Source organism: Mytilus trossulus, chromosome 11 (genome assembly GCF_036588685.1).
Source record: "Mytilus trossulus isolate FHL-02 chromosome 11, PNRI_Mtr1.1.1.hap1, whole genome shotgun sequence".
In the NCBI taxonomy this organism is placed as follows: domain Eukaryota; kingdom Metazoa; phylum Mollusca; class Bivalvia; order Mytilida; family Mytilidae; genus Mytilus; species Mytilus trossulus.
In genome coordinates, this window is record NC_086383.1 from 65670407 (window position 1) to 65684623 (window position 14217).

Genomic DNA, 14217 nt, shown 5'->3' on the forward strand with positions numbered 1-14217 from the left:
TTGCCGACCTCTTCTTATTTTCATATGAATCGGAGTTCCTCCAGACCCTTGTCAAAACAAGAGGATCAAAGAAGCCAGATTATTTAATTTCACTTTCAGATATATTGATGATGTTCTTCCCATAAACAATCCGAACTCTTCTGATTGGGTTCCATTTATATATCCCCCAGAACTAGAGATTAAAGAAACAACAGACACGGCTTCCTCCGCCTCATTTTTAGACTTATATCTCGAATTTGACCTACACAGTCATCTCAGTACCAGAATCTATGACAAACGAGACGATTTTAATTTTGAAATTATAAATTTCCCAAACCTTTGTAGCAAAATACCAACTTCACCAGCATATGGGATATATATTTCCCAACTTATTCGATATTCAAGAGCTTGCAGCTCCTACTCAGACTTTGTAAAACGTCATCAGTGTCTGAGTAGAAAGTTCATGAACCAGGGGTATGTCAAAGAACGTCTTGTCCTTTTTCTAAAAATGTTTATCGGAAGGTACCAAGACCTTGTTGATAAATATTCCGTATCAACTTCTCAAATAATACACGATGGTCTTGATGTATAGATTCTGCGTACAGATGTTGTTTATCATCTTAACAACATGTTTTATAGTATTTTCATTTGCCTTTGTTCTATTATTAATATTACTTTTACTGTTGAATGGTTTTATGTGATATCCGTTTGACGTGGTTCGGTACTTATACATCTCGTCAATGTGTGTGTATTGGCTTTCATTTTTTTGTGGTTTGTTTTGTATATGCGACTTTTTGTATTTCTTTTGTTCTTATAACGAGACTCTGTACTTTAAAAGATTCCATCAGTATGATATTGTTCTATTATATGTCGTTATGATATATTTCTAATACGAATTACAATATACGTTGAACGACAAACGTCAAAATATTCAATCGCGTAGTGGAATTAAGTATTTGTGGATTCTTATAAATTCTATATATAACTTATGGACTCGTTTAAATCTCGGTCTATTTCTGAAATTTATTCACACATACTTTTGATTTTTCAACCCTGTATGCTTACATTGCCTATGTGAATTTTAAAATTGTTTGTATGCAGATTAAACGACAAATGTATGTGACGTATACAAAAATTCGGACGTCAGACACTCAAATCAATGAATGTGTTCGTAGATAGTAGATGTTTTTGTGTTCTGTTAAATTGTTCCTTTTAAAATTTGTATACGATGATGACTGATGTACCTATATTTTGACTATTTTATTTATTGTGTCTGTTTATATAAGGCATCAATGTAAATATAACAAAATTTGATGAGACTGTCATTAAAATGAGAGGATAAGCGCTATAGAACCTGGTTTAATCCACCATTTTCTACATTTGAAAATGCGTGTACCAAGTCAGGAATATGAAAGCTCTTGTTCATTCGTTTTTTATGCGTTTTGTTATTTGATTTTGCCATGTGATTATGGACTTTCAGAATTGATTTTCCTCTAAGTTCAGTATTTTTGTGAGTTTACTTTTTTCTACATTTGATAATGTATGTAGCAAGTCAGGAATATGACAGTTGATGTCCATTTGTTTGATGTGTTTTATTTTGTTATTTTGCCATCTGATTGGGACTTTCCCTTCAAGGTAACACCACAATTTTCCTCTGTTCCTTCTTATATTTACATCATTGAAAAGGTAGAGGTCCATGCTTCATCTGCCAGAGTCGCAAGGAAATTGACCGTTCCATTTTATGTTTAGGGAATATTGAATATGACCAGTTTTGGGGTACCCTAAAAAAACAGTAAAAAACACTAGCAGGTAAAATTCATTGAGTGTGTCATTAGAAATACCAACTAACTGTTAAATTGCATAGAAGAAACATATCTGAAAGTAAATCTGAAACATCAAGGTATTATATATAGATTGAACGTGAACAAAAACGGTTTTCAATAATTGATACAGCAAAAATCTGACCAGCTCAGATAACAGATTTTTTTTTCAAATTTAGCCAGTAAAAAAAATTGTCGTTTAATTCCTGCAAAATTTATTTTAAACATGTATTGGTTTTCTTATCTTTGACATCACAAAAATTTTATTGAATTTGACCGTTTGAAATTTTAAAAATTTGTCAACAAGTTTCTTTTTATGAAAACTATCCATGTAGTTATATAAAAACCACATGCATCATTTTTATTTCAATTTTTGGTTTCATATGACTTAATTGTTTTTAATTTTTTAATGTATTAACCTTGGTGAATGTTATAATGCATTCATATACGTATGAAACGTGTGTTAATTCTGGCTGGCATTAAAATTATAATTTTTATTCTTACAATTATTTTCAAACTTAATTGGATTCGTTTTTTTCAGACGCATTCCTGTCTTCAAATTATTTTCATATAGCCACATTGATGCCTCTGCTGGTGGACGTTTCGTCCCCGAGGGTATCACCAGCCCAGTAGTCAGCACTTCGGTGTTGACATGAATATCAATTATGTGGTCATTTTTATAAATTTCCTGTTTACAAAACTTTGAATTTTTCGAAAAACTAAGGATTTCTTATCCCAGGCATAGATTACCTTAGCCGTATTTGGCACAACTTTTTGGAATTTTGGATCCTCAATGCTCTTCAACTTTGTATTTGTTTGGTTTATAACTATTTCGATATGAGCGTCACTGATGAGTCTTATGTAGACGAAACGCGCGTCTGGCGTTCTAAATTATAATTCTGGTACCTTTGATAACTATTTACACCACTGGGTCGATGCCTCTGCTGGTGGACGTTTCGTCCCCGAGGGTATCACCAGCCCAGTAGTCAGCACTTCGGTGTTGACATGAATATCAATTATGTGGTCATTTTTATAAATTTCCTGTTTACAAAACTTTGAATTTTTCGAAAAACTAAGGATTTCTTATCCCAGGCATAGATTACCTTAGCCGTATTTGGCACAACTTTTTGGAATTTTGGATCCTAAATGCTCTTCAACTTTGTATTTGTTTGGTTTATAACTATTTCGATATGAGCGTCACTGATGAGTCTTATGTAGACGAAACGCGCGTCTGGCGTACTAAATTATAATCCTGGTACCTTTGATAACTATTATTTTTACTAAGAGCAACTCCTTTCGAGTAAATGTTTCCTGCAATGTTTTTTTTTTAACTTTCTTATATCTATTGAGGTTCAACACTTTGGGTTGCCTGGCATTGAAAAAAGACACAATGTTTTTTCCTGGTCGGTCAAGAAACAATTATATATAACTATTCAATGATTTGACTATCAATAACTAAAATAGTTCCGACAATTTATACATGTATACCCTTAGATGTTGACAGACTGGTAATCTGTTCTTTTTCTATGTATCTCTAAAAAAATAGATATTCTGGACAAACTATAACTGAGGTGAACACATCAAGTATAAGAGGAAAACAACTAAACAACAGAAACACTGAAATGCAAAACCAAAACAACAATGTAACGCACATAAAAACAAATATATGTTTTTCATTCGTTAGAACAAAATACCATCGCCGAGTTTTGTAGGGATCATATTTCACTGACTTAAGGTCTTTAAGGTGAGAGGTACGTAAATGAACACCTCTAGCGGAAAACGGGGAAATCGACGTCTGTTGCTATGGGAGTTATCTCCCGTACACCAGAAAAAAAAATGTTTTCAAGATGTCGGAATATGTTCCGCTTCGTCGGAATAATGGTCAATTTGGTGGAAGATTATTGTAATTTGAATGCACCTCATCAAAATATATCAAAAATTGATGTATGTAAATGAAATATATCTTGTCGCAGTTAAACAGTGCTTCATTCCAATGAAAATAAAAGTAATTTGGCTTGTCGTGATAGTCGGAGAGTGAGCTGACCAACTTAGAGCATGCAAGAACTGCTTTTCACCATAATGTTTCTACAAAACTATTTAAAAGAACAAAGAATCGGTCTCGGAAGTATTTTGTATATTCATTGGAGTAACTGTACATACATTAACTTACTACATGCTGGTAATCGGCACAGATCAGACAGACTTAACTTGAAAATCGGGAATGTTGATACAGGGCGTGAAAACGAAATGAAGTATTGATTATAATATTATAAACATGATGTACATACATTGCACACATACACTCACACCAGGACCGAATTTTCATAAAGGGGGGGGGGGGGGTCGTTGGACTCACAAACTCGACTTTAACAGTCATAATTTGAACAGAACAGAACATTGACTTTGACAGTGGTTATTTGTTTTCAATGGGGGGGGGGGGGGGGGGGGGGGTCGGGTCGTCCGACTCCCCACTGGCTACGGGTATGCACAATAACAAATTAAAGCATACAATAACTAGTGTCATTTTATTATTTTGAAATTCGATCCATAGCAAAATAGTCACAGACAGTTTACATTCAGTCATTTTTTAATTTAATTTCAAAGAAATTAATTTATTTCTCGTCTAACTAGGCCGTATCCAATCTTAGACAAAAAATAGGTTAATCCTGATACTCTTGATTTGATATTCCTGTTGTATAAAGTTCTGATTTCGCAGTTAAATATAAACATATGGATGTTCATACAAACAGTGCTTTCTTTCACGTCTGCGATATGGTCTATAAATAGAATTTGAAAATGAAAGTACTAGCAAAAGATGTTACACATTGCTTTTCACTCTTGTTTAATTGAATGGAACATTGTAGATTACAAGCTTCAAGCATGAGAATGCGGTAAGGGAAAAATAAAGATCCGCTGCAAGAAAATTACTCTTTACCTCCACTTTATATAACAATAAAATAATTTGCAAAGTATATTATGCGTTCAAAGATTTAGAAATTTCTGCGTGCATCAATCAATTCATTTTAACATGTTTAAAAAGCGCAAAATTTCGTTATTACTTATTTCGATAAAAGTTGATGCTGTTTGTATACATGTGCAAATGCTGCTACCAAAAGTTAGAATATGATTTTTTTTATTTTAATATACGTATTTCTTCTAAATTTTTCACAATAATTAAAACTTTACAAAAAAATCTAAAGTACGAACAGGAATGGGCGTTTGACATTTGCGCCGATTATAAACATTTTCATTCTTTCATTTGCGCCGATTTCATATTTGCTCCTAATTCTACATGTACTATACCATTGGTAAAATCTGGTAATAAATGTTGTTCTCTTAGGTTTAAGTTAAGTTTGCTTAATATTGTTCTGGAATTAGATTGTAACACGGTGGACATATTGCACACTGAAACGAGCCGAGGAGTCAAATTTTTGCATTGACGGCCATACATATCGGAAGGTCAGTGTCCTGAAATATAACAACATATCATACTGATTTACCATAAAATTGTGTAAACCAGAGTCACCACGGATTCTGATGGTCTGACTATTGCCAAAATACAGAACGAACATAACCATGTGGCAGATGACCGACAGACAGAGGCTTAAAAACTACGGGTACGACCCAGGGAAGAGCCTGGAGATGTATCTAGTAGGCCTTCTTCCACCATCCCTTGGTAAGCAGTAGATAACAGTTATACGGTATACATGTTAATGTGGTAGACAATTCATAACATTTGTACAACTAGCTAACGGAAGAGGTTTAAATGATCATAAATGGAAATTAAAATAAAATGACGTGGATGGAGAGTCGTCTCATTAGCACCCATACCACGTCTTCTTATATCTATTCACCTGTAATTTACCTTTTAAAAATTCGGCGCAAATGAAAGACAAAATCGGCGCAAAAGAAATGAAGATCGGCGCAAATGCAAAACGCCGACAGGAAAAGTGTTGGCGTAAATTACGAGGCACATAATGCCGTTGGGGATGTCCAATCGCCGCAACAGCAAATTCATACTTTAAAACTCCTTCGAAGACGGTTCTTCAAATCACATGCAGCATTTTTATTCTGTGTGTACATTGTTAGCTTGATCATTACAGCTCACAAATAGTGCGGTGGCTTTGTGAAAAATTGTGCACATTCTGCTTCAAGCATGAAACTTGGCAAACAAATCTAAATTGGATACTAGTACATTTACCAGAACGTCATCTAATGTATGTTCAAAGCCCGTGTTGAATAATATATAAAAAACACATAGCTGAGAGGGGGTAGAGCGGACTGTTATCCCGAGGAAACAGTGTGAACTGCGGAGAAGCCAAGCTTTTGATTTTTTTTTGCTAGATCTAATCCATCTAGGAAAAAGAGGAGGTGTTGATGGTGTACACGAATAGCGCACAGTACAGTTTGACGGAAACCCCGACTAAAAAAAGTATCGAAAGATGAATAAGTTGGAATGTATATTATATACATTTGTTTTTGAGTATTCTCATCTATGCATTGCCGTCACTATAATAATGGACCAAAACAAACGGTAGGGAGAAAAGGGATAATGTGCATTAAACTGCAAAAACTATATTTGTTCGGCTTTTGCCTATAATTTGATTTTATGTCACATCTCCTTTCGTGTCATAAACACACCATTGTAGTTTCCAAATGACCAGTACTATTGTGGTTGAAGTATGTGTTCGTGTTTGTGTTCCGTTCTCGTGCCATTGAAACATAATTGCATATATTTTATATGCATGACCTTCTGCAAGCATCGGGGAAATAAAATTAAACTTGTGTTTTATAATGCCTCCGTCGTAGCGGAGGGGCATTAAGTTTTACACTTGTCCGTTCATCCGTTCGTCCCCAAAAAGGTTTCCGTTCTCTAACTTTTCTTTGCCTCAACCAAATGTTAGGAAACTTATACACAACGCTTTAAACTGATTTAGTTAAAATTAATAAAATAGTTTAAACTGGTAATGAATAATAGGATCTTGTATAATCACTGAAAAACATAATAATAGATAATTCGTCATTTTATGCTCTATAGCGCATTAGTAGTGCTGAAAAAAAGAATGAAGCCGTCGTTGGCTGATATAACGGTGACCTATACTTGTTAATGTTTGTGTCATTTTGGTCTTTTGGGGATAGTTGTCTCATTGGCAATCATACCACATCTTCTTTTTATATTGACGTTGCGTACTCCTTTGGGCGACGTCATGATTTTACCTTTTTTCCCGTCAGCAACACCCTTACAACGCTGATATATAAAAAAAGGAGTTCGGTGACCCCTTGAAAATTATATATCAAAAGAAAGGAAAATAGTACCTTTAAAAAAATTATTTTTTGTAGAAAAATCGTAGGATTGGTTTTAACTGCAGAATAAGTTAAGCTTGAAATTTATATTTTTGGTGCAAATTTGACGTTATGTCTATGTACTTTATGCTGTTTCCTTGCCATTTCCAAATGTCTGGAACTCAGAAACTAGATCGGTTACCACCTTAAATTTTTCGATTTTTCATTATCTTTTCAGAAGTTCTGCGTGCATACAATTTCTTTTAAAAATCGCAGGACAAGCCATTTACGTACCTGTTACATTAAGTTTTTTATGGACTGCTGTTTGTATTGTGGTCGTTTGTTTTACCATGACGTTGTCAGTTTCTCTACTAATGGTGAGTTTGTGTATTCAATTTTGGGCTGTTTTATCAAATGTAAGATATCGTTGTCAGTACATTTGTTGAATTATATCTGCATTCCAGGGATTGAAAATTGCATGATATTGTTTTGATAATATCAATGAAGTTACGTTTGCTCAAATTTATTTTCTTGTTTTCCTGGAAAGACGTCATTTTGAAAATCAAAGATGGACGCTATGATCGGATGGATTTTTCTCGTGGCTACCCCCCTGATATGTTTACATACACCTACATGTTTCCTGCTTGTATCAACATTTGCATGATTTGTGTGGTGAGCTGCTTAACTAATATTTGTAATTCCTGGTATTATCAATTCGTTCCACAATTTTCGTTAAATAGTACCACTCAGGTACATATACGTTATGGTAATGGGTAAAATAAATACTGTATATTTATTAAATTTCGTGGGTATCAATTTTGGTAGATTAAGGAAAACTTAAATGTTCATGGATACTAAAATTCGTTGTTTTACCGAAGTCTGCATAAAAGCGTATGGATTATTTGTTATTCGTTGAACATTTAATTTCGTGATTTTCCTATACCCACGAAATCCACGAAAATTGATATACAACGAATAAATATGAATCCACAGTATGTATATTTTTGTAGATTGCAATGGATATTTCAACGGCATCAAGTACAAAGTTTATAGATATGACATAAAATGCTTCATTTGGTTAATAAAAGTTCGCTACACCATCTTTGCGAGGTGATTCTACACAGATACATTTTATTATCAGATTGGTCGCAAAGAATTTCATTGATTTCCCATGATAATAAAAACCAATGATTTCACATTGTCATAAACAAAAATGCCAATGTTATAAAAAGAACAACTAATCAAAGAAATCAAATACTACTAGTTTAGAAAAATATTTAAACCATACAACAGTGAGAATTACATCATTCGTGCTTTAATGTGTTGTTTAGTCACTCATTGAATATTTTTCGTCTACAAAATGCATCAATGACGAACAAACCAAAAAATATCTGTTGAAATCGAATAGAATACGAAGAACATTTCTTATCTAAAACACCAAAAGGTTTTGCAGTAAGTTTATGTTTCGTGTTGTTTTTTTTGTCATGACATTTTAAGTTGTCGCTTTGATTAATAAATTAGCTAGTTTTAATTTTCCCTTTTTTGTTTTTTTTGCGTTTTTTCTTTCACATCCGGTCAATATCATATGAAGTAAGTTGTTTAATAAATTAAATTTAAAAAGTTAACACCACGCACTTACTGAACGCCGGGGACAATTGAAAATGTTAAGTCACTAATCAAATGGCAAAATCAAAAGCTTAAACACATCAAATGAATGGATTACAACTGTCACATTGCTGATTGGTACAGGCATTTTCTTATGTAGAAAGAGGTGGATAAAATCTGGTTTTATAGCTAGCTACACCTTTCACTTGTATGACAGTCGTAAGAAATTCAATTATGAGAATCATTGCTGTCAGAGTGTCTCAACAAAATATCAAAATTCGCATAAGTGTATGTTGAAGATGTACAATATGAACAAACTACATATTCTGTGTCCATGCTGCTTTGCTTACTAAGTCTGAAAACGTGCCATTATGCTTTATGTTTTAAAGACATACTGGTCAGTCCACTGTGTTAATCGGATTAATTAACACCTGTAAAGTTTTGAAGTTTGAATTTCATTGGCTGATGAAAAAATTACTAAAACAAAAGCTAAAGTGGAGTGTTGTCAGATCCTTTTCATGAAATAGTTATCAAAGGTAACAGGATTATAATATAATACGCCAGATGCGCGTTTCTTCTTGATAAGACTCATCAGTGGAGATCAGATCAAAATAGTTATAAAGCCAAACAAGTACAAAGTTGCAGATCATTGGGAAACCCAAATTCCAAAAAGTTGTGACAAATACGGCTAAGGTAATCTATTTCTGAGATAAGTAGTTATCAAATTTATCAGGATTATAAAATTGTCTTAGGCCGTGTTCACACCAAACGCCGTGTAGAGTAAACATGTTTACAATTAGTTTAGTGTAGTGTACACTGGTTTCACATTACATTTGTTCACATCTATACACCTTGTTTAGCTACCTGTACATAAGATTTGTTTCCACTTGTAAACTATATGTCATTTAAATGTTCAATACGTAGAACTGAATTCAAAATTATTGGACAATTTGTCTAGCGGTAAGGGAACAACCATTTGTCTTCAAAAGGGGGTGGGGGTGGAAATGGAAATATTCCGATCCCCAATTTGATAAAAAAAAAATGGTCATACAGATGATAAAAAAAATTATTCTGAATCAAGAGTTTCCCCATCCATTTTAGTGTTAAATATTGAAAAAAAAAGTATTTGATCACCAGCATCGAAAAAAAAAGAATTAAAAACGTACGCGCGAAAAAAAATCTGACTCAGATAAAAAAAAATAACCCTCCCCCTTTTTTTAAGTTAAGTGGTTGCTACTTTATGAAAGCCATTTTTATTATTTGTAGTAGTTTGAATATACAAGAGATGTCTCGATTACGCATTAGAAAACGTTAGCTGCAGCAGCGTGCTTACAACCGAAAAAAAAACCGATTGAGATATTAGGGATCACTACATTTTTATCTTTTCTGTTTGTTTCAAATGGTATTTCTTCTCCAAGGAGTATTTGGTAAAGGAATAGGGTAACGTTTTTTAAAATTTATTTTAAGTGTAATTTAACGGATCTGAGATACTAGACAAACAAATCATTTACCTCACACTTTTTTTATAGTCATGCATTTATGCGTTAAACGTTTTTTGAGTAAAGACCAGTGGCGAATATTTCTGTGTACGTCAAGTCGATTCGGGAAGACCTTTTCAAATGAATTAGGCAGCAACTATTTACTTCAATTTTTGGGAGGCGAGGGGAAGCGGGGGGGGGGGATGGGGGGTAGTAGGGGCGTGATTTTTTTTAGGACAAAATTTGGTGACAAGTCGAAATCAGTTTTAGCATTATATATATTGGCAGCTGAGGGTGAAACAAACAAACAAAAAAATCAGGGCCGAAAACTGGAAACATTTTTGGTTTCCAAAACAAAATCCGTTGCTCAGCACCCACCCCTTGCCTTTATGTTTTAAACTCAACTATAAGAGCATCAATGACGAACAAACCAAAAAATATCTGTTGAAATCGAATAGAATACGAAGAACATTTCTTATCTAAAACACCAAAAGGTTTTGCAGTAAGTTTATGTTTCGTGTTGTTTTTTTTGTCATGACATTTTAAGTTGTCGCTTTGATTAATAAATTAGCTAGTTTTAATTTTCCCTTTTTTGTTTTTTTGCGTTTTTTCTTTCACATCCGGTCAATATCATATGAAGTAAGTTGTTTAATAAATTAAATTTAAAAAGTTAACACCACGCACTTACTGAACGCCGGGGACAATTGAAAATGTTAAGTCACTAATCAAATGGCAAAATCAAAAGCTTAAACACATCAAATGAATGGATTACAACTGTCACATTGCTGATTGGTACAGGCATTTTCTTATGTAGAAAGAGGTGAATAAAATCTGGTTTTATAGCTAGCTACACCTTTCACTTGTATGACAGTCGTAAGAAATTCAATTATGAGAATCATTGCTGTCAGAGTGTCTCAACAAAATATCAAAATTCGCATAAGTGTATGTTGAAGATGTACAATATGAACAAACTACATATTCTGTGTCCATGCTGCTTTGCTTACTAAGTCTGAAAACGTGCCATTATGCTTTATGTTTTAAAGACATACTGGTCAGTCCACTGTGTTAATCGGATTAATTAACACCTGTAAAGTTTTGAAGTTTGAATTTCATTGGCTGATGAAAAAATTACTAAAACAAAAGCTAAAGTGGAGTGTTGTCAGATCCTTTTCATGAAATAGTTATCAAAGGTAACAGGATTATAATATAATACGCCAGATGCGCGTTTCTTCTTGATAATAATCATCAGTGGAGATCAGATCAAAATAGTTATAAAGCCAAACAAGTACAAAGTTGCAGATCATTGGGAAACCCAAATTCCAAAAAGTTGTGACAAATACGGCTAAGGTAATCTATTTCTGAGATAAGTAGTTATCAAATTTATCAGGATTATAAAATTGTCTTAGGCCGTGTTCACACCAAACGCCGTGTAGAGTAAACATGTTTACAATTAGTTTAGTGTAGTGTACACTGGTTTCACATTACATTTGTTCACATCTATACACCTTGTTTAGCTACCTGTACATAAGATTTGTTTCCACTTGTAAACTATATGTCATTTAAATGTTCAATACGTAGAACTGAATTCAAAATTATTGGACAATTTGTCTAGCGGTAAGGGAACAACCATTTGTCTTCAAAAGGGGGTGGGGGTGGAAATGGAAATATTCCGATCCCCAATTTGATAAAAAAAAAAATGGTCATACAGATGATAAAAAAAATTATTCTGAATCAAGAGTTTCCCCATCCATTTTAGTGTTAAATATTGAAAAAGAAAGTATTTGATCACCAGCATCGAAAAAAAAAGAAATAAAAACGTACGCGCGAAAAAAAATCTGACTCAGATAAAAAAAATAACCCTCCCCCTTTTTTTAAGTTAAGTGGTTGCTACTTTATGAAAGCCATTTTTATTATTTGTAGTAGTTTGAATATACAAGAGATGTCTCGATTACGCATTAGAAAACGTTAGCTGCAGCAGCGTGCTTACAACCGAAAAAAAAACCGATTGAGATATTAGGGATCACTACATTTTTATCTTTTCTGTTTGTTTCAAATGGTATTTCTTCTCCAAGGAGTATTTGGTAAAGGAATAGGGTAACGTTTTTTAAAATTTATTTTAAGTGTAATTTAACGGATCTGAGATACTAGACAAACAAATCATTTACCTCACACTTTTTTTATAGTCATGCATTTATGCGTTAAACGTTTTTTGAGTAAAGACCAGTGGCGAATATTTCTGTGTACGTCAAGTCGATTCGGGAAGACCTTTTCAAATGAATTAGGCAGCAACTATTTACTTCAATTTTTGGGAGGCGAGGGGAAGCGGGGGGGGGGGGGGGGGGATGGGGGGTAGTAGGGGCGTGATTTTTTTTAGGACAAAATTTGGTGACAAGTCGAAATCAGTTTTAGCATTATATATATTGGCAGCTGAGGGTGAAACAAACAAACAAAAAAATCAGGGCCGAAAACTGGAAACATTTTTGGTTTCCAAAACAAAATCCGTTGCTCAGCACCCACCCCTTGCCTTTATGTTTTAAACTCAACTATAAGAGCCCCCCCCCCCCCCCCTTTCCCCCAACCGAAAATCAATTGGTTGCTGCCTTATGGGTTCGGCAATGCTGCTGCTTTGAGTCTTGATCAGGGATTAATAAAGTACGTTAATTATTTTTAACAAAAAAAATCTGTAAAATTTAGACAATAATTTCTGTAAAGAACTATACTAATAATTATCAAAAATATCAATTTTACTCAAAAATAGTTTCTTCCTTAAATATATACACGGTAAAACTAATGTCCTAAATGTCTAGTTTTGTGTACACTTAAACTACACAAGGCCTACATTGACTGTCGACTGTGTGTAGATAAAACATGATTTAAACTACATGTAAACATTGAGTTTTATCAATGGGAACGCAATTGTGTTTAGTTTATGTGTTAGTTACACTAACACAACACCGAATTTAGGTCAATGTGAACACGGCTTTACACAGGATCTGTAGTATGTATCAGATTGTTTAATGTAAGACTTAAAATTCAAAAGATTTATTTTTCAAAAGATTAGAAATATATAATTTTTTATACATATAATAGACCTGACAATTATCACCAAAATAAACTACCGTTCTGTGATCTATACAGGTTTACTTTTACAAATTGTGACATTGAATGGGGAGTTGTCTCATTGGCACCCATGCATTATCTTCTTATATCTATACATATATTATCATTTACAAAGTTCTGACTCCGTCAATGAAGGAATCATTCCTTTCCTTGCCTATATATACATCAGGATTTTTCTTCTTCGAAAGACGGTTATACAAATGCTTTACAAAAAAAGTAAAATCAAAAAACTACTGCGCTCCAAGAAAAATTTATAATGGAAAGCTCCCATTGAAATGGCAAAATCAAAGGATAAAACACATCAAACGAAGGGACAACAACTGTCATATTCCTGATGTGTATTGATGTGGATTGAACCTGGTTTTACAGCGCTAAACTCGTATTACATGTTTGGGGTACCAGGTTATGGGATAAAGTAACAACAGTAATAGTATGCAACAATGATTTGTAGATTTATTCTGCTTAATTATTAAAATACGTTTAAACCATTTATTCAGTAGAAACTCTCCTAAAATAAAGTAAAATTAAATTAAAGTTGTGTTGTAACATGAGGTGCCAAAAACATTGAAGCCTACATACATATGCAATAAATCAATGGAAGAGAAGGAAACTTGAAATGGGTACCAAAATTACAATTCAAATTGTTTTCTTTGCCAACTACCTACAATGATAGGTAAAAATCCATTGAAGTTGTATACATGCAGATCTGTTTTCTTACACCATATTTCCGGTATGGTAATTCAACACACATTTTAGTCTTGTAATTTGATTACAAATTCATATTTTTCTAAATGACTCATAAGATTGTTGTGCTAGACTTATTAAAACTAAATGATTTGTTTACAACTGCGTACTGTGTTTTACGATAAGAAATTATTATGTATACAGTGACTGCAGTCATAAAATTACGTTTGTGTTTATTGCTTGAAATT

The 14217-nt window shown here is 33.4% G+C and overlaps 1 protein-coding gene across 2 annotated transcripts in view; it reads right to left on the reverse strand.

Moving 5' to 3' along the window:
* LOC134691429 (biogenesis of lysosome-related organelles complex 1 subunit 5-like) overlaps positions 1–14217 on the reverse strand; it is a 280858-nt gene that overhangs the window by 41134 nt on the left and 225507 nt on the right. The window lies entirely within an intron of this gene.